At 44.0% G+C, this 25,001-nt stretch overlaps 1 long non-coding RNA gene across 1 annotated transcript; it reads left to right on the top strand.

Annotated features, from left to right (window-relative positions):
• On the top strand, positions 1-20,485 carry LOC132217529 (uncharacterized). Its single transcript, XR_009448908.1, has 6 exons — positions 1-368; positions 1,470-1,527; positions 7,281-7,354; positions 9,125-9,211; positions 15,243-15,330; positions 19,002-20,485. It is a non-coding gene; the product is annotated as an uncharacterized LOC132217529 (long non-coding RNA).
• Positions 20,486-25,001: the final 4,516 nt, after the last annotated feature.

Here is a 25,001-nt window from a genome sequence, read left to right as displayed (position 1 = left end):
GTCCCTGCCCTCCCCTGGAGCTGCTAATGGCTGAAGTCGAGGGGTGTGGGAAAGGTGCATCTTAACCGACATTCTGCGGTTGCCCTAAAAGGTGCCTTTCTTTACCCATGCTGTGGGGTAGTGATTTCAGGCTCCCTGCGTCTGGGGAAACTCACTCTGCATCCCAAACAAGCCCTCTGGGTCTGGAGATGCAGCCTGGGTACCCGCACCCTCCTCTGTACCGAAAAGAAACATCACTCTGCAGGTCACAGGGTGACTTCGGCCTTTCCTTTTCCTTTGGGATGGCCTCAGGTTAAGGTGCAGGGAAAATCAGTCTGACAGTCGATTTTCCCACCAGCTAAAATGATCAGGAATTGTGCCTTGTTGAGGTATGTGATGCCAGGTGTTCGTTTTTATTTACCCTCAACTTTGTGAACAAAGGGACTTTTGTACATGTCTTTTGTGTTGACTTAAGTGAGTGAAGTTGTCTTTCTCCTCTGAGTGTAAGTCCCCCCCCCCCCCCCCCACACACAGATCCAGCTGTTAAGCATGTTACAGAGTAGCCTGATTTGACCCCACTACCTGAACATTAGAATGTCCCTAGATTCTAATTCTCTGTCCAGAGGCCGTGAACGTCCTGATTGGAGTCCATTTGTAGCTAGAGGTGCCCTTTTCACCGGCCTCTTCAAGACAGTAGAATTCAACACTTTTCCTAGCAGCTGCTTTTCCCCTTCGTTTCATCTGTGCATATGTTGGTCCTGCTCTTTCTTTTATTGAGGTCTTTGAGTAGAGGTCCTGTTTCTTTATCAGTCCTGTTTACATTCCCAAGATACTTTCATTGTCTTATCTACTCACCTATCTGGCTCCATGTCCCCCCCCACCCCCTGCCATTTTTTTCTTAGCTGTCTTTGCATTTCTTTCCGTCATAATAGCCCCAAATGTCACAGCAAGACTATTTCTTAAAATCCTCTGTCCACTATATGCTTTTCCAATGATAAAGTCTCTCTTTTCCCCTGCCCTGCCATTTACCACGCTTCTTTCCTATACTAACCCTCATCTTTCACTTTCCTTCTTCTCTCTACCATTTCTGACTGTGTCTTGAGTCCATGTCCTTTCTGCCAAGGGAGGGTCTTGAAAGTATGCTGGCCCCACAATTGTCAACCTGCTTTAGCGTAACTCAGTCTTCGTGACGGCCACGTAGGCCACATTAGCTGAGGTTTATTTTAAGTCCCCAGCAGTAACTGGTATTTTTCTGTGAATGAATTGGAACCTTTGGCTTTGTTATCTATGTCAGAAAGGAGAAATGGGAAACATTTTTGTCTATTTGGGGCATTTTCTAGATTTAAACCCAATACTGGGTTGAGAGGGGGATGATGGTTTCCACTGAGGTGGAACATTAGCTTCAAGCTTTTCGGGAGGGTTATTAAAATAAAGGTTTTGTATTAAACTTCAGCTTCTTTTTGTGTTTATTTCCTGGTGTTGCATCTTAGTGGGACGGAGAGGTGTGCCCACACCTAGGGCAGGAAGGAGTTCAGACAGGAAATTCAGGTAGGTGATTAAGAGTGGCAAGTGGGGGGAAAAAACCCTTTGATACTTTTAAAAACTTTTGTTAAAAAAAGGGTTTTGTGCCCTGGCCGGTTCGGCTCAGTGGATAGAGCATCGGCCCATGGACTGAAGGGTCCCAGATTTGATTCCAGTCAAGGGCACATACCTCAGTTACAGACTTTATTCTGGTCAGGGTGCGTGCTGGAGGCAACTAATCGATGTGTCTCTCTCACATCGATGTTTCTCTCTGCGTGTCCTTTCCTCTCCCTTCCACTGTCTCTAAAAATCAATGGAAAAATATCCTCGAGTGCCGGAGTCCATTCATTGTTTTCACTAGCTGAGTTTAGACAGAGACCTCCAAAAGCTAGTAACCTTTGAAGCCCTAGCAAAGGTCAGAACTGTGCACCACCCAGGTAATCTAGGAACCACCCAGTTAATATAGGTAATAATAGTTGAAGCATCCCCACCTTAGTTCCCTTAATTCCTTAGGTACTTATGTAGATCCTTGTTGATTATTGTTAATCAGATACTGATGAGCTAATCAGATACTTTGTCTATTCCTGGAAATTGTCTGCTGATCTGTGTGTCATTGAAACCTCCTTACCCTAAGGGCTACTCCAGATCAATAAAAGATTGGAGCAGCCTGAGCAGTGGAGGAAGTCCTTCGGGACTTGCCCGCCTGGTCCCCCAATATTGCAAAATTATCTCGTGTCTTTTTCTCTCATTTGTTGTGCGGCTCCTCTTTCAGATACCGAACCCTACTCCACGCAGAACGTGGAGGGAGTCTTACTCGACACTCGAGTGAGGATTTTTTTTAAAAAAATAGGGTTTTGTAGGCAATCACTGCAAGCACCTCCGAGAGAAAGCTGCCCTCGAGTTCCTACCGTTTCTCCCGTATGAGTCTGGGCCCCCAGAGACTCGCCCAGAACTGGAGCTCAGAGCTTGAGACTCCCTCCAACCATGTCCTCAGCCGCCAGCCCTCTCCGCATGCGCCTCTGTACCTCTGTATTTTACTCCCGCACTGTACCTCCTCTGAGTCTTGGAATTTACATTTATGCTGAACTTTGATCTGTATTGGTTCAACTTGGTACATTAAGATATAAAGCTATTATAGCCATTGTCTGAAGAGCCATCTGCTATGGAATCCTCCTATATAATAAAAGAGAAACATGCAAATTAACCATCCCCCCACTACGCTCAAGCCATGCCCACAAGCCAATCAGGAGCAAGTATGCAAATTAACCCAACTAAGATGGTGGAGGCCATGGAGCTGGAGCATGCAGGAGGCTTGGGTTGCCCCCAGCAATGGAGGAAGCCAAGCTTCCCGCCTGCCCTGGCTGGCCCTGGGCTCTGCTCAAGGCTACAAAGTTTCAATTTATAGAAGATAAATAAATCCCAGATACCTGCTTCCAGCCGGCCGTGGCCTGTGGCCTCCGCTCAAGGAGGGGCCTTCCAGCAGGACCTGGGCTCAGCTCAAGGCTACAAAGTTTCAATTATAGAAGATAAATAAATCCCAGGAAAAGGAAAGAAAAGAAAAAAAGGAGAGTCTGGGAGCTTGGGTCTCTAGGGGGCGTGGCCAGTCTGAAAATGGCCATCAGTCCCTCACCCAGGCTGGCCAGGCACCCCAGTGGGACCGACCCCCCTCTCCCCCGAAGGGGCTGTGGGCAGCCTGCAAACAGCCATCAGCCCCTTACTCAGTCTGGCCACACTCCCATGGGGTGAGGGTCCCCACTGAGGGACTTGACCAGCCTGCAAACAGCCATCAGCCCCTCACCCAGGCTGGCCAGGCACCCCAGCGGGACCCCCACCCTGATCCGGGACACCCTTCAGGGCAAACCAGCTGGCCCCCACCCGTGCACCAGGCCTCTATCCTATATAATAAAAGGGTAATATGCAAATTGACCCTCACAGCAGAGCGACTGGGAATGATTGGTCACTATGACACACACTGACCACCAGGGGGCAGACGCTCAATGCAGGAGCTGCCCTATGGTGGTCAGTGCGCTCCCACAGGGGGAGCTTTGCTCAGCCACAAGCCAGGCTGCCAGCTGCCAGCACAGCAGTGGTGGCGGGGGCCTCTCCCACCTCCTCAGCAGCACTAAGGATATCCGACTGCAGCTTAGGCCTGCTCCCTGCTGGCAACTGGACCCCTGAGGGCTCCCGGGCTGCCAGAGGGATGTCTGACTGCCAGCTTAGGTCTGATCCCTTGGGGAGCGGGCCTAAGCCAGCAGGTGGACATCCCCCGAGGGGTTCCAGACTGTGAGAGGGCACAGGCCGGGCTGAGGGACCCCCCTCCGAGTGCACAAATTTTTGTGCACCAGACCTCTAGTTATTCTATATTGAGAACACTCTTAATATTGAGCCTGTAATAAATTTTCATAATAATCTCCTCTGAGAAAAAACCCATGCTGTTTTACCATTGTTGACGAATTTTAGGAAAATATATGATACAATGTCTCATACATAATGTTGTAAATAATTATGTTAAATAACAGTGGTGAAAACAGACTTCCATGTGTTGTGCCTGTTCTTAGGGGAAATGGTTTTGGTTTTTGCCTATTGAGTGTGATGTTGGCTGTGGGTTTGTCATGTATGGCCTTTATTGTGTTGAGGTATGATACCTCTGTTTCCACTTTGCTGAGAGTTTTTATCAAAAATGGTGTCAAGTGCTTTTTCTGCATCTATTGATGTGATCGTGTGATTTTTGTCTTTCAGTTTGTTTGTGTGGTGTATCATGTTTGTTGATTTGCGAATGTTGTGCCAGAGTTGCATCCCTGGAATGGATTCCGCTTGGTCATGGTGTAAGATCTTTTTTTTTTTAAAAAAAGGGTTTTGTGGCAAAAGGACTTGAAGCACTTATAAGGGCTGGGGAGAAAGGAAAGGGTCATCAAGAGCATGGTTGTTGATGGGATATTATCTTTAGTTTAGGGTGAAACAAGTAGATCTGGAGGAGCAGAAGGGAGAAGGGAGGGGGGGGATGCAGTTGCTTTTGATTTCTGGGTGTCCAGATGGTTTAGCATTCAGACCTTCTCTACTCGTTCTCGCTCTTGGCTAAGGGGATGGTTAATTAGAATGCTTTCCACCTTTTCTCAGGGAGCGTCTTTATGCCCCCCTTCAAGTACTGTTCACTATTACCAACAATATTTATGGAGCCACAGGTGAGGCCATGTCGCCCCGGCACTACTGGAAATGGGTAGAAAGAACACATGCTCAAGGACTCACTATTTGTGGGGAGCAACTAACAAGAGAAACGGCCCAAACCTGTATGTTAAGCGACTTGGCGAAGATATGCTCCAGAAGCTGGAAAAGCTGAGGGGTGGTGCATAAAGGAAGAACCCTGGCTCGGCCTGGGGAGCCAGAACAATTTTCCAATAAGAAGCAACTCTGAGTAGAAGAGGTGAGGAAGAGGCAGAGGGAACAGTGGTGCAAAAGCACAGAGATCGGCTCAGCAAGGTGTATTTGGGGAACTGACTGCAAATACTAGTAGATCCACTTGGCTTTAAGGAAGAGGATGTGTGCGGATGTGCTGGGAAGGAGACTACAAAAGTAGGAGGGAATCAGAAGACGAAGAGGGGAGCAGGGAGGGGGTCCTGTGAAGAGTTCTTGGGAGGGTAGTGACCTGACCAGATTTGTATTTTAGAAAGATCATCCTGGAAAGAAGTGCTGGTTTGAAATCATGACCCATATTAACAAGTAAAAAAGCACATCGTAGAACAATAGTGTATTTGACCACATCTAAGACACCATTCATTGTATGGTATATACTGTTTTCAGAGATGATAAAATGTAAAAACAAACAAACAAAAACCTTTTAAAGTAGAAGAAATGCAGCATGTTTACTAAGATCTTATTTTTAGGAAGAAATGTGTGTGTGTGTGTGTGTGTGTGTGTGTGTGTGTGTGTGTGTAGGAGTAAGACTTGAGGAATGGATGAGGGGTGACTTTAACCTTTTTTTTTTTATAGCCTTATAAACTATTTTACAATGAGAGCACATAACTTTTTTAGCTTGAAAAGGACACTAAAGAAAAGAAAAATGAATAACAGTGACAAACAGTATCAGGTCTTAAGGCTGGGCGAGGTAGATGAAGCTGCCAGCAGGGAGAACAGTCCAGAAGTCACTGAGAAGATTCAGGGCAGGAATGCAGAGGTCCGAGTTCAGCCGTCAGAGAAAGGGAGACGAACAAATGGATTGGAGAGAGACTTGGTGAGTGAAGTCAGCAGGACTTGGAGCCAGAGGAGCCTTGGGTGAGCCACGAGCTTGGCCTTTCCCATGTGTCCAGCCAGAGCTGCTGGACAGATGATTGCTGACATCTACACGTACAGTAAGTATAAACGGAAGAGCTGATTTTGGAAATGGGAAAGATGATAAATTCAGTTTGGGGTGTATTAAATTTGAGGTGCCTAGAGGCCATAAAAACAGGAATGTCTAGAAGGCAATATAGGTATGAGGCTCCAAAAATGTATGACTTAGCATCTATAAGTGGCCATTTAAGCCACAGGCAATGATAAAATTGCTTAGAAAGAGATGTACAGGCAGTGGGGAGGGAAGGGGTGGAGGGTGAATCCACATTTACCCAAGAGAAAGAGGAAAAGAAACCTGTCAGGGAGACTTAGGAGCAGCTGGCGGGGAAGAGGAGCCCCACTGAGCAGGGTTTCATGGAAGTGGAAGTACAGGGGCAGAAGGAGGAACAGCTTTCTAGAGCGGACGCCAAGTTAGATAAGAAGTGAAATGTGACCATGGCCTGTTAGGTTCCTGAGGCCCGGGCTGGAAGAGTTTCAGAAGAGAGGTGAGGACAGAAGTCAGGTTCAGAGGGGTGAGAGGTGAGTGGGATGAGTGTAGGGAGAGAAGGGCTTGACCACAACAGGAAAGAGAAAAGAGGATGATAGATAAGGAGAATATCAGATCATGTATTTATTTTTTTGGTAGTTAGAAGAGATATCATCGTGTCTATGTGCTGAGGGAAGGAAGCCAGGAAAAGATAAGTTGAAGACCTAGAGGAGAGAGTAAATATTTAATGAAATAGGGCTTGGGGGTGGGGCCGAAGTCCAGAGTTCAGGTTGAGCGGTTCTCTGGGACAGGACGGGGGCAGAGGCGTTTTGGCCATTGAGAGGAGAATTGGCTTTTGCATTAATTAGGAGGCTAAGAGATTGGGAGACAAGTTTTGAGGCAGTCCCTCTGAGGTCGGAAAGCAGGTAGATGGGAGTAAGGGGATATAAAATAATAAGGTTAGGACATTATGAGCAGATCATCAAATATTCTTAAGTCTTGGGGCTTAAGTGGAATAGTTTGGAGATGAAGACAAGGTTCAGGGTACGACCATGTGGATGACGCACAGTGGAAGTGAGAGGCATTGGAAACGACGGCATCAACGCGAGGGGTCTGAAGGAGCCTTACACAAGGGTACTGAAGTCATCTAGGATGGAGAGGACACCAAGAATAACCTGAGTAAATCCTTTAAAAAATATGCCTCTTTAAGTAGTGGAAAACAGCATTTTGGCATGAGTAACATAGATGGCATTTTGCCAGCAGTACTTGCTCTGCTCTCAGCAACAGATACACTCAGCAAAGAGTGTGATACAATGACTTATACACGTGTGTCAGGTTCCAGAGCACTCTCTTTTATCGGACCCTCAGATCAGGTATAGGAAGTGTGGAGAACAGAGATCACTGCCTTGTAGAAAGTAGCTCTCCTTGCTATTAATATGTATGTGTTTCTTGTAAGATATATTCTGATGTGTTTATTCTTTGCCTTCAGTACAAACTTCAACTGTGAATGCAGAGTGACATCTCCACCCAAGAAAGTAGACCTGCCCAATGTCAGTCACCCAGGTAGGTGGGCAGAGCCCCAGGTGGAACTAGAGCTAAGGTGGACGGCAGGAAGGCAGGAGGGAAAACCTGAGCACCTGCCCACGCTCCATTTTTCCCTCTCTCTCTTATCTCCTCCTTCTCCTATTCCTCCCTTCTCTCTCTCTCTCTCTCTCTCTCTCTCTCTCTCTCTCTCTCTCTTTCTCCCCCCCCCCCCCTTCTCTCTTTCTCTGTCGTCTCTCCACTTCTGGGCACTCCCCAGGGCACTTTAAAGTAACAAGAGGAAGAAGGGGAAGGCATTTTCTGGTGAAGTAAAGGCTCCAATTTATAAACCAGATAATGTAATGATGGAGGGTTCTCTGCACTAAGCCACCCTTCCTTCCTCCCTCCCTCCCTTTGTTTTCTTTTTTTCTCTGTCAGTATTTATTGAATGCCTACCATGTGTGCACTTTTCTGGGGCTGAATACAAAGTGGTTAAACCAAACAGAAAGTTTGCTTTCAGAAAACTTACATTCCAGTGGGGAAGAAACAGACAATAAACATAAAAGTAAATAAGAAAATATTACTAGATAAGTGATCAGATACAAAGTTAACGGATATAGTAGAGACTGACTAGAGGGCTACTCTACAAGCATGAACTGGGAAGGCTGCTGTTAGAAAACATCAATAAGCAGAGACCTCTGTGGTGAGGAGGAGACAGCCAAGTGAAGACGGAGAAGAGGGGAGCGCGGTGGGGCAAGCCATTCCAGATAGAGAGAGATGAGGTAATATTACCAGGTGTACCAGATTTTGTAATCAAAGGAAACACGATAATTTCAAGAGAAACGTCAAAAGTGCTTTATTCAAAGTAATGTCCATTGCTAGCTACACATTTCCCCATCTTTCAGGTAATTTGTGGATACCGTCCCAATAGAACTTTTCTTGTTTTGAGGCAAACCATTCAGAGACCCAATTTTCCACTTCTTCGTACGTTTTGAAGTGCTGCTCAGAAAGTACGTGTGCCATCAATCGGAACAAGTGGTAATCTGAAGGAGCAAGGTCTGGTGAATACGGTGGGTGTGTTAATACTTCCCAGGCAAGATCTTTTAATGTGTCTTTAACTGGTTTTGAAGTGTGTGGTGGTGCATTATTATGAAGCAAAATTATTCTGCCGTGTCTTCTGGCCCATTCTGGTCATTTTACGATCAAAGGGTGGTTCAAATTGACCTGGACGTTCTTTGTCTTTCACATCGAAATCATCACTTTTAAAGCGTTTGAACCAGCGTTCACAAGTATCTTGAGATGGAGCATGTTCACCATAAGCTTCCTGAAGTATACGATAACTTCCAGCAGCACTTTTCTTCAAAATAAAGTAATGAATTAAAACTTCCCGCAAATGTTCTTTTTTTGGCACGAAATTTGACATTTTTAAGTGTAAAAATATCTATGATGTTAACACCTTCAGAAAATTTGACATGTGAAGTTTTGAAGCTTGCTGTCAATACAACAAAATAGCATACATATCAAACCACATATATATCAACATATGTGTAACTCCATCTATTGAAAAAAAAATTTGCATTATTAACTGGTACACCTGGTACATCAGCAATCAGCATGGCTTGTTTGAGGAACAGAAAACTAGAACTAAGCTGGCGCCTAGTGAGAGAGGGAAGCTGGTGTGAGAAGTCAAAACAATGAGAAAGGTCTGGATCTTGTAAGGTCTCATGGATCTTGGGTTTTAGTCCTAATGTGATGGGAAGCCATTGGAGGTTTACAATCAAGAGAGTAACATGTGATTTATGTATTAAAGAGACTTGTGGCTGTCGTGTGAAGAGATGACAGGAGATGCTATAAACTAGAAGCAGAAAATCCAGTTGGGACACTACTACAGAGGGCCAGGTGAGAGAGGCGGCAGCTTGGAATAACAAGGTATCAGGTATAGAGAAGGACTGCGATTTGGAAAATATTCTGGAGGAGACCCTAGAGAATGTGCTGTGGGTGGGACATAAATTTACCAAGACGGGGGATATGGAGGTAAGACCTAGTTTGTGGCCAGGAAGTCAAGTGTTTGCTTTTGGAAAGGTTAAGTGGAGGATGACCACCAGACATCTAAGTAATGATCTAGCGTAGGTAATTGCTCAGGGATGAAGTCAGGCTGGAGATGTACATTTGAGAGTTTGGGACATTGAGATGGTGTTTTAAAGCTATGGGATTAAATGAATTTACTTATGAAGGGAATCTAAAGGAGAAGAAAAGAGTTTCATGACCAGCCATAACATTAGGGGTCCAACCTTTAGTAGTATCTTGCTTAAATAATATAACTTGTCTCCGCTGTACTATGGCAATGAGAGGAATTGTAAAATCCATGTTTTGTCCCCCTAAGGCCAGTCTGCTGATTGTGTCTGCAGCAGACATTAGTGTGAGAGACACCCAAAGTTAATGTCAGGGTCTGGAGCAAGGTCCCTTCCAAGTAGAAAGTCTCCCTCCATTGCCAACTTTACAAGGTATGGATTTATTTATTTATTTTTTTAAATATATTTTATTGATTTTTTTTTTTTCCCGAGAGGAAGGGAGAGGGATAGAGAGTTAGAAACATCGATGAGAGAGAAACATTGAACAGCGGCCTCCTGCACAGCCCCTACTGGGGATGTGCCCGCAACCAAGGTACATGCCCTTGATCGGAATTGAACCTGGGACCCTTCAGTCTGCAGGCCGACGCTCTATCCACTGAGCCAAACCGGTTAGGGCACAAGGTATGGATTTAAATTTGTTAAACTAGTTAGCAGATTTTCCATGCATATCCTGATTTTGCAAATAGAACAAGAACAGTTATAGAGCTCAGTGTCTTATGGAACTAATGCTTGAATTAAGTTGACCCGAATCTAGAATTTTGCACTAGAGTCAGAATCTTTCTTCAACTCTCTGGAGTATTTGATCCAATTGACCATTTTCTCCCCTTGAGGACTCTGCCCCTAACTAGCTCTTTAAACTTGGCCTATTTACAAACTCTCTGGGCCCAAGTTTCTCCATTTGTACAATAAGAGAATTAGACACTAGAGCAGCGGTTCTCAACCTGTGGGTCGCGACCCCTTTGGCGGTTGAACGACCCTTTCACGGGGGTCACCTAAGACCATCCTGCATATCAGATATTTACATTACGATTCATAACAGTAGCAACATTACAGTTATGAAGTAGCAACGAAAATAATTTTATGGTTGGGTCACAACATGAGGAACTGTATTTAAAGGGCCAGAAGATTGAGAACCACTGCACTAGGGGGTTCTGAAGTTCCTTCCAGTGTTCACATTCTCATTCTAGACCTGATGCTACTTCTAATAATCTTAATAGTGATAATGACACGTATTGCATACTCAGTGCCAGCCATGGAGCCAGGTACTCTGCATACATTAACATATTTAAGTCTCCTAACAAAGCCCATGAGGTAGGAGCTATTATTATCCTTATTTATTTGATAGATGAGGAAATCAAGATCCAGATTATGTAATTTCCTGCTATTTTATAACCAAAAGTGACAGAGCCAGGATTCAAACCCAGACAGTTTTCCTCTGAGTCAGCATCTCTTTGTCCCTGCTCTGTTCTTACTATTTCCCTTTGGAGACCTTGATCCCTGGGCTGCTTTCTCACCTGCCCCATGTCACTCTGCCTCCCCTGGATTTACTCCTGTTACCTCCTCCCTTGGATCTTCAACCTCTTTCCCTCTTCACCTCCAAGCACTGTGCCCTCCCCTACCTCCCCCCCAAAAAAACAAACAATAAGGACCTTGCTTTGAACCTCCCCTTTCATTCACCACCGTAGCTCAGCCTCATCATTCCTGTACTGTCACCTCCACCCAGAGGTCTAGCCTGACTCTCTTGAAAAAAATCAGCTTCCTACCTCCAGGCATTTCTATTTGGGGAAAGTTAACTTTGGGATGCCCATTAGACACTTAAGTAGAAATGGCAAGTGGACAATTTGATATGAAATTCTGGAGTTTAACTTTCACAGTACCTAACAGTCCACTATGCAGCTATAAGAAGGAAGGATCTCTTACCCTCTGAGACAGCGTAGAGGGACCTGGAGAGTATTGTGCTAAGCGAAATAAGCCAGTGAGAGAAAGACAAGTATCACATGATCTCGCTCATATGTGGAATCTAATAAACAAATTAAACTGGTGAACAAAATAGATCCAGAGACATAGAAGCATGGAACAGACTGATAAATCTCAGAGGGAAGGTAGGGTGGGTGGGGAGAGATTAATCAAAGAATTTATATGCATATATGCATAGCCCATAGACACAGACAATAGTGTGGTGAAGGCCTGGAGGAGTGGGGGGCGGGGGCGTGGGGGGTACAGGTGTGAGGTGGAGGGGGCCAATGGGGAAAAAAGGGGGACATCTGTAATACTTTCAACAATGAAGATAAGTGTTAAAAATAATAAAAATAAATTTAACTCTGTATTTGTTTATTTTTGTGTGACCCCTCAACCAGAATACAGACTCCATGAGGGCCTGGGGTGTGTTCTGTTCACCACCAGCAAAGAATTAGCTGTGGAGAGGGTTGCTGTAATGCATTGTTTCAACCTGGGTGGCTTAAAGTAACGGGCATTTCTTCTCTCACAGTTCAGGAGGCCAGACATTAGACATCAAGGTGCTGGTAGGACTGGACTACCTCGGGAGACTCTAGGAGAGAATCCTTCTTTTCTTCTTCCAGCCCCGATAACTATCCACACTCTTTGGCTTCCTTGGCTTGTGGCCACACTACTCCCATCTGGCTGTATCTTCACATGGTCCTCTCTTCTTTTCTGTGGGTCTCCTCTTCTGTCTCTTACAAGGCCACTGGTCATTGAGTGTAGGGCCCACTCAGATCATCCAGGGTGATCTGATCATAAGATCCTTAATTTAATGACATCTGCAAATGGTTACCTTTTTACAGTTATTTACTTTATAGTAACATACACAGGTTCCAGGAATTTAGACATGGGCATATCATTGGGGTGGTGGGGGGGGGGGGGGAGAAAGGGGAACACCATTCAACCCACTACACAAGGGAACAGGAGGAAGTTCAGGAATGTCTTTCTCCAACCTTTACTCTGGCTAATTCAAATTTCCTTCATGATTCAGCTCAGTAGTTGCCCAATCAAGGGAATTACACCCCAGTCCCATTATATACCCCTCCTATAATAATAATAATAGTAATAGCATATTCAGTAGTTTTAGGACTTTATGTGTATGAACTCACTTAATTCTTGCTACAACCATATGAGATGGTCTCTATTACTATCCTTATTTTACTGAATGCTAATCGTCTATTTTGTTGTCTCTTTTCCCCAATAGACCTCTTCTGGGGCAGCAACAAAGACTTAGTCATCTCTCTGTCCCCAAGACATACAACGGTGCATCCAGGCTTTCTATAAAGGCTGATGTATGGAATAAATGACTGAACAAGATGGGTTGTTAGACTGGGGAGACTTTGGGGTATAAAATTAAGACATTTGGACTTTATCTTTTAAATCATGTGACCAAAAGCATTTTAAAGCCAAGAAGTAACAGGATGGACCCCTCTTTCAAACATATCTCCTCCTTGGGAGACATTTCATCAAATATTTATCAAATAATTATCACCTCCAAGTATGTAGCTCCATGCAGGCCTTCTCCTGAGCTCTAGGGTCACATTGCCAGCTTCTTGCTGAGCCTCTGTAGGCCCAAATCAGCATGTCCAGACCAGCCCTCATTATCCTTCCCTCCCCACAAAGTCACTCTTTCTGTATTATCTAGCTCACAGGCATCCAAACTAGACAACTTGAATTAATTCTGGATATTTCCCTCACCCCCAGGCCAATTAGTCATAAAGTCCTGTCAACCTGAACTTTGTCTAATGTCCATTTCATTGGCCACTGACATTTCAGGCTCTTCTACCTTTCACTGGGACTATTGCATCAGCCTGCTAATCAATCTCCCTGCCTCTAGTCTGCCCTCTCCAACTCCAGTCCATCCGCCACTCTGATGCTCATCTTATAGGCCTAAAAACTGGATCTGATCATGTCACCATCTTATTAAAACAGCGATGGCAAACCTTTTGAGCTCGGAGTGTCAGCATTTTGAAAAACCCTAACTTAACTCTGGTGCTGTGGGAAGCTGATATAGGGTTAAGCCTCAGACTGACCTGTTGGCAAAGTCAGGAACAATTCCCAGCTTAGAGGGCTCAGTCCTCTTAGCATAATTAGGCTTGACCTTATAACACTCCCTAGATCTTATCTGGGAAGCTAAGGGGCTGAGGAAGTGCAGGAAGTATAACCATGGTGTAAACAAGTGAAACTCACAAGAACCGTGTAACTTTGGTAACCACTACCTTGTTTACCTCTCACTATAAAAAGCTTGGTGAGGCCTGAGCACAGTGGAAGTCCTTCCTCTTGAGTTGGACTCGCCCGCCTGGTCCCCCAATATTCCCAAATTATCCTGTGTCTTTTCTTTTTCATTTGTTGTGCGGCTTCTCTTCCAGACCCGAACCCTGAACCACGCAGGACGTGGAGGGAAACACTTACGACATGGTGCCATGTCACATATAGAAATTTTTTTATATTTGCAACCATAGTAAAACAAAGACTTATATTTTGATATTTATTTTATATATTTAAATGCCATTTAACAAAGAAAAATCAACCAAAAAAATGAGTTCGCGTGTCACCTCTGACACGCGTGTCATAGGTTCGCCATCACTGTATTAAAACAACCACCAAAACTCCAAAACAACTCTGAATGGATTCTTTGTTGCTTACAAGATCAAGATCTTTAAAATCTACCCTTCCTCCCTATTCATTCACTCAACACATATGTATTGAATGCCTCCTATGTACTGGGTGCTATGTTCATTGCATTCATACATGGGTAAGGAAGCTGCCCCACACATACACAGATGGACTAGCTCATGTCACAGGCAGGAAGGGAAGTACCCTAAGAGAAGATACTGTAATAGGAAGGGGTCCATAGTATCTTTCTCATCTGTTTTTTTTTTCAATACATACTGTAACTTTATTGTCCTTTTACCCCTTTGAAATGGGTAATACAGATTATATCATCTAGTTTTAAATTAATCTTTACCAAGAAGGCAAATGATTTAAAGTATTTCTCACAAAGAATCTGTGAATTAAAGATAACACTAAACTTTAAGCCTACGGGACTAAGTCTCCACCAAATATGAGCCTTCAGCAATTAGACTTGTAGCAGTACCATTTAACCACACCTCACAAAAACTGGCTCCCAAATTTAAAATTACGGGAAAAGTGCTTGAAATAGAAATGTACACTCTTCATCTTTAATGATGAGCTCCTCCTTAAGTGTATAGTGAGGCTTAAGGTATTAGCTGATAATAATGTAAAAAGGCATCATGATTGGCAATATCTTTGTGTTTGTATGTGTGCAACATACAAGTAAGTCTGTGTAATTTTTGTGTTCAGAGTGATGGCTCATTCCTAAGTAGAGTTATCATGCTTTTCCCCTCCTCTCACAACCTTTCCTAATATCGCTGTTCTGGAAAAAAATAAAAATAAAGCACCCCGACAGGAATCAATAAATTGCCCGGTTTCATATTATTAGACATTATAAAGTTAGAAAACAAAGTTAATAAGCTTTCTGTTTTCACTTTTTTAAACTCAATTTTACCATGTTCATGATTAGCAGTGCCTTTAGAATTGCTTATTTCTTTCCTTATAATTTCAACTTATGTTTGTTTTCACAATATACACTAGTATAGTAATCCATGCATATAATTTTAAATAAATGTCACTCCCTAAGCCTCTTCCATTTTTTTCTACAGCTTTGTGTTTTTGTTACTCTTTTTCTCAGCCTGATTTCTCTTTTCTCCATTTGGCAGAATCCCAGTGATTGTTCAAGCCTTCGCCAACAAATAACCACTCCTGTTCTCTTCCTGTAGAACATGCCTTATTACGGTACCTCTCACCTTGGGTTGCACTTGCCTTGGCCATGTTTCCCCGAGTGGACTGGCTGTGAGTTTCCAGAAGGTGAGGATCATTTTTAGTCATCATTGTGTCCCTAATGCCATGCAGTTGCAAGAGGAATTTAATCATCTCACAACACTTTATGTCCTAAATTTCAAACCAATCTGAGACATACAGAAACATATGAGACAATGCGAGATACAAAGGAACAAGAAACAGAGGGCTACAGGAAGGCCGGGGAGAGTTGGGGGTAGGGGGTAGGGGGTAAGAGATCAACCGAAGGACTTGTATGCATGCATATAAGCATAACCAATGGACACAAGACACTGGGGGGTAGGGGAGGCCGGGGGAAGGTCTAGGGGGGGAAAAAGAGAGACATATGTACTACTCTTTGTAATATTTTAAGCAATAAAACAAAATTAAAAAAAAGAAAAGAAACAGAGGGCTATGGATGTAAAACAAGAGACTTCATTCCACATACAGCATTTTATACGAATGCTTCTCAAGGTATGGCCTGAATTTGACAAAAGCATATCTTCCTTCCTTACATGGGAAGGAAGTGTAATTCCATAGATTTTCAGTTTTGCATGCAGCCAGGGGATAGTTAGTCATCTCCCACATGCGTTATTACCATTTAATATTTATAAACGGCAGTTGGCACACATCTAGAGTGCTAAGGATTCTAATTTAGCACGCGACTGAGAAGCCTGGCAGCCACAAAAACGCTTGGCAAGTGCACATATGCAGAGAGTTGGGTTTCTCCCCAATTTCAAAGGGCCAGTTTCTTATCATGTGTCATCACTAGTATATTGAGGTATCTGAGGTTCTGATGCCAAGTCTTTTCACTTATTAATAGTGCATTACTGTTAGTTTGGTTTTTATCATTATCGGCTTATTCTGGGTTCATTCATTTGTTGGTGTCTCACAGGATAGTTTTAGGCATGGGCTCTGGAGACACAGCGTCTTCCGTGTGAAATCGGTATGAACTTGGGCAAGGTATTTAATTATTCTGAGCCTCGGTTTTTCCATTTAAAATGGGAGTGTGTGGCAGAAGTGCTTATCTCATTGGTGTGATGTGGGCAATCATTGAGTTAATGCGTGCAGTGTTTTCACAGATGGTACTTAGAGAAGGTGCTGGCACATCGAACATGGTGATAGTAGGACTTGGTTCAGCTAAGAGTGACAGAAAACCAAAACTGCAGTCTAATTAAGACAGAAGTTTATTTCTTCACACATAATCATGAGCAGCCCAGAGTAGGTATGGCACTCTACAGCAAGCATGTCAAACTCAAAGGCTAACATGGGCCAAATAAACAAGGTTTAAGTTTATGTGGGCCGCAAAAAAACAAAAGCATCCATTTTTCATAGAAATGTAGATTTATTTCGAAGAGTATAGTATATAATAAAAAAGAACAAGAGCCATGATAAAATTAAGGTTTTCTTCCTGATACTTGGCATCTCTTCTCTTCTATCTTTCCTACTTTGGGGGAAATCTTGTTCGCAGTGATTACTTTCAAAACTGACCCAAGGTGAATGCCAGTAATTCTGGATCTGACAGGAGACGTATTTCCTTTCATAATTGTAAGTATCTGCTCACACCGTTATATTGCCTGGGCCGCAAAAACATTCATTGTGGGCCGCAAGTTTGACATGCTTGCTCTACATATGCCTCCCATCTTGTTGTTCTATGATTTCTCAAAATGGGATTGACCTTTTATAGGTCTAGAGGGCTGTTCTAGCACCAGCCGTCAATATCTGCATTCCAGCTGGCAGGAAGGAAGAATGACAATGAGGAGAGCACAAACCCGCTCCAAGGACACTTCTCAGAAGTTAGACACAGCACTTCTGCGTACAGTCCATTGACCAGAACTCGATCACATGGCCACCTCTAGCTGCAAAGGCAGGCTGGGGAAAAATATTTATATTGAATAGGTATGCCCCCAACTATGAGAAGGGGGGTTCATTATCACAGGACTGGGTTTATCAGCTGGAACAGTATTGGCCCTTCGGGCAGGACACATCTTTATTGAATGAGACTGTCTGTACATTTCAGAACATTTACACCCCCAAGCCCCATACACACCTACAGGCCAGTAGTATACAATGCCAGTCATTGTATCAACCCAATGCTCCCACACACTTAGGAGGTAGCACTAGCCTTGAATTTTAGGCTCCTGTGGCAGGCATTTTGTCTGCCTAGGGCAGTAGTATATTACTGTCCAGGGAAATACTCCTCATAGCCTTGCGTTGGATAGCTACCTTCTCATGTAATCCTTTCTCTAATAACAGAGATAAGAAAATAGGTCAGTCTCTAACTCAGGCCAGGCCAAATAAAGTCTTTTCCCAGGTTTTTAAAAAATTGGACCTAGGGGAAGAATTTTAATTTCTTCACCAGGGAAGACATAAGACCTAGTACTCTTCATACGCTGCTGATGAGAATGTGAAATGGTTCTGCATTTGGAAAACAGTTTAGCAACTCCTCAGGTTAAATATAGATAGACCAAATGACAAAGCAACTCTACTCCCACTCATATATCCAAGAGAAATAAAACACGTGTACATAAAAACTCATACATGAATACTCATAGCAGGATTATTCATACTAGCCAAAAAGTGGAAACAGTCCAAATGTCCACAAACTGATAAATGCATGAGTAAAATGTGGTAAATCTCTATAATGGAATACTATTTGGCAATAAAAGGGAATGGCTCAGTGGTTGAGTTCAACCTTTGAACCAGGTCATCACAGTTCAATTCCTGGTCAGGGCACATGCCCAGGTTGGGGGCTCCATCCCCAGTAGGGGGCATGCAGGAGGCAACCAATCAATGATTCTCATCATTGATGTTTCTATACCTCTCTCCATCTCTGGGAAAAAAAAATTAAAAACATTTTTTAAAAAATTTAAAAGTATAGTGCTTTCTTAATTTTATGAGCCATTCTAGCGAATTAATCTAAAAAGAGTCATAGGAACTGCCAAATTTATAGTCAAGCTGGTCCATCAGAAGTGCATATGGCCCCCTGGACTTGTGGCTGGGCTCTGAAATGGGGGCAGTCTTTTGGGACTGAGCTGTTAACCTGTGTGGTTTGCACAGTGTCAGATTTGAATGGAATTGTTAAACACCCATTTGGTGTTGGAGAGTTGTTAGAGTGCACGGGTGGGGCGGGTGGAGGGGGGGAGGTAGCACTTGCTAAGTGGGCCATTATCTAAAAGTCTGAGAACACTACAGCACAGGAAAGTACTTAGTACAAAAGCACCGGATCTTGAATATAGAAAGAAGGTAGCAACAGTGCTACTTGGAGGCACTTCTTAAAGTGAGAGATAAAGTATTGACATTTTAAGAGTTGAACTGTACTTTATACTCTGAATGCTTACTAAGGGTGCTTTTCAAAAGACACTTTTCTCTTCTTTTTGACCTTTTCAAAGATGATGAGTCCTGTTTACCCAAAATTATCAGGGGTGGATATGCCTGGAGATGATAGAGTAAAGTGAGAGGCTCTCTTTTAGCCATGTGATTACACATGTTTCCATTAGGAGAGTATCTCCTAGGATGTTGAAACAAAATAGCTGCTGCTATCTAAATATATATGAATGGTGGTGTGAATGTAACACATGATACTGCTTTCAGTACATGGTTTTATTACATTGCTTCTTCTGGCAAAGTTGATTGTTTCCATACTTGCTCTGCACCCTCCTCTCCGCTTACTCTCCTCCTTTTGTACCCTCCACTCCCAGGGAGGAAGAAGGACCTTCTTGGAAATTTGTGTTTATGATGGCAGAAATACTCGGGACTTTACAGGGACAAGACACAGTGCATTAGAAAAAAAATCACATCACTCCAAAAAGACGGGAATTAAGGGTGGTATGTGCTGATCTGTATGGTGGTGAGTACAGAAAATAAGGACCATAGTTTCAGACTTAGACAAGGACAAAGCTTCCGAGCAATCCATGTGGCAGAATATAAAATAAATATTCATAAAATGAACATAAATAAGGAGATAATTTTTTTAATCAACTGCAAAAATAATAAAATAACTGGTCAATGTGTATGGATATAGAATCTTCCTTATGAAGAAAGGATGATATTATCATATCATTATAACATCTGTGACTGCTCTTATTAAAATTAGAATCCCCACATTAACTCATAAGTTAAATTTTTAATAAAAGATTTGTTTCTCCCACTAAACACAAGCAATGGTTTTACTGTTATTTCAAATGAGAATATTTACTGTACTTCATTGAATTAGTTCATCAAATAGTGACAAAAATGGTATAATGACTTTTTTCTCATTTTAAAAGATTGCAGTTACAGTCTTATAATGTGTCTTTACAGATTGCCTTTTGTGCTAGGAAAAAAGCACCTTGTGTTAGTTTCCTAATATTTTAAATAGAGACTACAGGAGTCTCTATTAATAGCACCCCGAGGAAATGGTGAACATGAATAAGGTTATGCAGACAATCTTTAGTCTGCTAATTGAATAACACTTTAGTTCATCCCAAGTGGTTCCTAGAGACTATAACAAGTAGCTCATTTATTTTTAATTGCTAAGTTAATTTCACTTTTATTTAGGAAATGACTTCATAGGGAAAAGTGTTAGGCAGCAAGAAGAGAAATAATCAAATATGTAATAATCTTTAAGGTTCCATCAGGCACAGGGCGCATGATACTATTTAGAAGAAATGAAGCCATTCCTTAATTTTGGCTTTCAAATCTAAAGTATATTACATTTGTAATAAAAATAAATATGCATCTTTTTATTTCCAAATGAGTTAAATATATTTACCTACAGGGCTGTGCATTGTCGTGAAAGGAGCACTGTGTGTGGCGGTTGCGATGTTGTTCTGGAATGGATCTAGATCCTGTCTAAAACCATCCAGCACTGTGATCTCAGGCTTCCAAGTTAATGTCACTTTCCCGATTCCTGATCCTTATTCTAGGAAACAGCCTCAAGAATCTCTGATGTCCCTGGCCAGTGTGGCTCAGTGACTGAGCATCGACCTATGAACCAGGAGGTCACAGTTAGATCCTGCTCAGGGAACATGCCCGGGTTGCTGGCTCAATCCCTAGTGTGGGGAGTGCAGGAGGCAGCCAGTCAAGGATTCTCTCTCATCATTGATGTTTCTGTCTCTTTCTCCCTGTCCCTTGCTCTCTGAAATGAATACAAATTTATTTTTTTAAAAAAGAATCTCGGATGTACTTCCTAGCTCTACATTTCTGTGATTAATTCCATAATCTTTAGGTTGTGCCTACAACATTAACATGTTTTAGGAGCAGTAATGAATATAGGGCTGCAGTCACACTAAATGGATCCCCAGTCTGCCACTTACTTGCAATGTTACTGTGGACAGGTAACCCCTCTGAATTCCAGTTTACTCAACTTTAAAACTGGCTTAATAATACTATAGCGGACACTGTTGATGCTCTGCCCCTCCGCCCAGCCCTCCCACCCAGCCCCTCAGCCACTGCGGCTGCAGGACACAGCTCCCCATACTGTGTCAGCTGCTCAACTCTGGGCCTGCCTCTGTTTCCTTCGCTGCCCCTGTTCTTTCTGAAAAATAACTCATGTATCAAGAGTTTAAAATTATTCATACTTTTAGATCTAGTCATTTCACTTCCAGGAACATTTCTTAAGGAAATAATTAGAAATTTAGCCACATGTGTGCAAAGGTGTTTATGATGCTTTTTATAATAGGAGGAAGGAAGAATGAAAGCAAAGGAGGAAGAAAAGAAGAAAGGAAAAAAGGGGGGAAAGAAAAAGAATTGGAAACAACCTAATATTCAATAATCAGGGAACAGCTACATAAATCTTGATGTGCTCATATGATGGACTATTTTTCAGTCAGACAGATAATTTTATTTATCTACTAGTGGCCCGGTGCACAAAATTCGTGCATGGGGGAGGGTGTGTTCCTCAGCCTGGCCTGCACCCTCTCCAATTTGGGACCCCTCGAAAAATGTCCTGCCAGTTTACAGGGATTGGGCCTAAACCAGTAGTTGGACATCCCTCTCGTAATCCGGGACTGCTCTGCCCACACTGCAGCCGCCGCTACTGCCTCAGCCACTGCCTGCCCAAGATCCATGGCTGTGGGGAAAGGGCCCGCGCCCACGCCCCGCAGAGGATCAGCTGGGTGGGAGTGCTGTACGCTGGCAGTGGGGCCAAGGACTGGTCCCTGGACCCCGCCAAGTGGGCCCAGCTGCAGAGGAGCCTGGATAAGAAGCTGGGCGAGCTAAGCAGCCAGAGGAGGAGCAAAAGGAGGGAGAAGGAGATGTGAGCCGGCCCTCACACCCTCCGGCCTTGTCTTAGCAAATGCAAGTGGGAGCAAGCGGCTATCCATGGTGCTTTCTGTGCCTTATAGCTGCTCCGGTGATGTGACCAGGGCTGTATGAGCAAGCCAGGGGCCTCTGGGAGGGGGTGGGTCCTCGGGCCCAGCGTGCCATGCCTTGCACTGGGGTGGGGGCGGGCTGCAGTGGCTGTTCTCTGGACCTTCTGGGGAGAGCCACCCCAGGTCTCAGTTTTGCTGGCACCAGGACCCCCTGGGGCTCTCCGAGGTCCCTCGCCAACTGCCTTAAGAGAACCTTTAAGAGAGGTTCTGGGAGTCCGGGTTGCGGCCTGGCCTGCGCCCTGCCCTCCCGCCCTCCGATCGCCATGGCGATTGAGGGACGCAGGCCCTCCTGCCCTTCGATTGCCATGGTGGGGGTCCACGGTTGCTGCCTGGCCTGCAACACGGCCCTCCCGCCCTCCCATCACCATGGCGGGGGTCCGGGGTTGCTGCCTGGCCTGCGCCCCGCCCTCCCGCCCTTCGACCGCCATGGTGGGGGTCCGGGGTTGCTGCAAGGCCTGCGCCCAGCCTTCCCGCCCTCCGATTGCCATGGTGGGGGTCCGCGGTTGCCGCCTGGCCTGCGCTCCGGCCCTCCTGCCTTCCAATTGCCATGGCGATCAGGGCCGCAGGCCAGCCGGCAACCCCAGCTTTCCCATGGTGATCACCCGCTGCAGGGTGGGAAAGGCAGCCGTTGCCCACCCCCCAACTCTTGCCTGCCGCCTGGGTTGCCGATCACCATTCTTCCATCCTTCCCCTTTCGCCTCTCATCATTGCGAGTATGGAAATTAACCACCATCTTTGTTGGCGGTTATCGCCATCTTGGCTGTCAGTTAATTTGCATATCTCGCTGATTAGCCAATGGGAAGGGTAGCGGTCCTACGCCAATTACCATGTTTCTGTTTTATTAGATAGGATAACACGGTTGATATCTCATGCATAAAAATTTCTATAGCTCAAGAAAAAAAGTTAAACACTTTTTATGGAAATAATAGGCAAATGAGTAGCAAATTTAACAAAGAAAAAAAGGCTAGTAAAAATATTTTTTAAGACTCAATCACTAGAGGAGAACCAAGATGGCGGCATAGGTTAACGCCGGAGTTTGCTGCTTTGAACAACTACTTCAAAAGTGAAACTAAAACACGGAACGGACATCACCCAGAACCACAGGAACGCTGGCTGAGTGGAAGTCCTACAACTAGGAGGAAAGAGAAACGCACACGGACACTCAGAGGAGGCGCAGTGCTGAAGTCAAATTCTGAGGTGCGGAGTGCGCGGAGCAGGCTGGCGGCCGAGGGCGCGGTTGTTGTTTTCAATCGGGAGGGAGTCGCAGACTCTGAGCTCCAGATCCGGGCGAGTCTTTAGGGACCCAGACTCAAACGGGAGAAGCGGGACTGTCTGGCTTCGGTCAGAGCGAGTGCAGCTTTCTCTCCGAGCTTTGCAGCGGGTGCTGGGACTCAGAGAGGCAGAGCCCCTGGGGACAGGACTGAGAGCCGCCATAACTGCTCTCTCCGGCCCACCCTGTTGATCCTGTGCGACACACCCTACCCCGCCCAAGCCCTGCACAGAGGCATTTGCCGGATAGCCTCGGGCAAAGGCTAGATTAGCACCTCCCTAGAGGACAGAAGTTCTCTCACTGCTGACACAGCTGATCCTCACAGCCACTTGGCCTGGAGGTCAAACCCTCCCTGGAATTAGCTACAACAATCAAGATTTATCTATAAGACTGCGAACAAAGACCACTAGGGGGTGCACCAAGGAAGCATAACAAAATGCAGAGACAAAGAAACAGGACAAAATTGTCAATGGAAGAAATAGAGTTCAGAACCACACTTTTAAGGTCTCTCAAGAACTGTTTAGAAGCTGCCGATAAACTTAATGAGATCTACACGAAAACTAATAAGACCCTCGATCTTATATTGGGGAACCAACTAGAAATTAAGCACACACGGACTGAAATAACGAATATTATACAGACACCCGACAGCAGACCAGAGGAGCGCAAGAATCAAGTCAATGATTTGAAATGCGAGGAAGCAAAAAACATCCAACTGGAAAAGCAAATTGAAAAAAGAATCCAAAAATGCGAGGATAGTGTAAGGAGCCTCTGGGACAGCTTCAAGCGTACCAACATCAGAATTATAGGGGTGCCAGAAGATGAGAGAGAGCAAGATATTGAAAACCTATTTGAAGAAATAATGACAGAAAACTTCCCCCACCTGGTGAAAGAAATGGACTTACAGGTCCAAGAAGCGCGGAGAACCCCAAACAAAAGGAATCCAAAGAGGACCACACCAAGACACATCATAATTAAAATGCCAAGAGCAAAAGATAAAGAGAGAATCTTAAAAACAGCAAGAGAAAGAAACTCAGTTACCTACAAGGGAATACCCATACGACTGTCAGCTGATTTCTCAACAGAAACTTTGCAGGCCAGAAGGGAGTGGCAAGAAATATTCAAAGTGATGAATACCAAGAACCTACAACCAAGATTACTTTATCCAGCAAAGCTATCATTCAGAATTGAAGGTCAGATAAAGAGCTTCACAGATAAGGAAAAGCTAAAGGAGTTCATCACCACCAAACTAGGATTATATGAAATGCTGAAAGGTATCCTTTAAGAAGAGGAAGAGGAAGAAAAAGGTAAAGATACAAATTATGAACAACAAATATGCATCTATCAACAAGTGAATCTAAGAATCAAGTGAATAAATAATCGGATGAACAGAATGAACTGTTGATTATAATAGAATCAGGGACATAGAAAGGGAATGGACTGACTATTCTTGAGGGGGAAAGGGGTGTGGGAGATGTGGGAAGAGACTGGACAAAAATCGTGCACCTATGGATGAGGACAGTGGGTGGGGAGTGAGGGCGGAGGGTGGGGCGGGAACTGGGAGGAGGGGAGTTATGGGGGGGAAAAAAAAGGAACAAATGTAATAATCTGAACAATAAAGATTTAATTAAAAAAAATAAATAAAATAAAATATGTACCCAGTGCTTCCCAAAGGGCAGAGGGCTTTTCTGTAAAATAGCAATATGTATCAGAAACTTCAAAATGGGCAAAAAATATCCATAGCCTAATTGAGATTTCCAGAAATCTTTCTGTAGGAACTTGTTTCTATTCCAAGTTAGCTAGATTTTGAATGAAAGGTAAAAAGGAAATATGGTGCATATTGCTCTCTGAAAGAAGCCAGTCTGAAAAGGCTACATAATGTATGATTCCATTTCTGAGACTGTCTATAAAATCTATAAACAGATCAGTGGTTGTGAGGGGCTCAGGAAGGGTTGGATAGATACAATACAGAGGAGGTTTTAGGGTGGTGAAACCATTCTATATGATACTGTATGGATCATATATGTAATGGATACATGACACTATGCATTTGTCAAAACCATAACTTTACAGCATAA

The sequence above is a fragment of the Myotis daubentonii genome, chromosome 1 (genome assembly GCF_963259705.1).
Source record: "Myotis daubentonii chromosome 1, mMyoDau2.1, whole genome shotgun sequence".
In the NCBI taxonomy this organism is placed as follows: domain Eukaryota; kingdom Metazoa; phylum Chordata; class Mammalia; order Chiroptera; family Vespertilionidae; genus Myotis; species Myotis daubentonii.
This window is presented reverse-complemented; position numbering and strand designations above follow the sequence as displayed.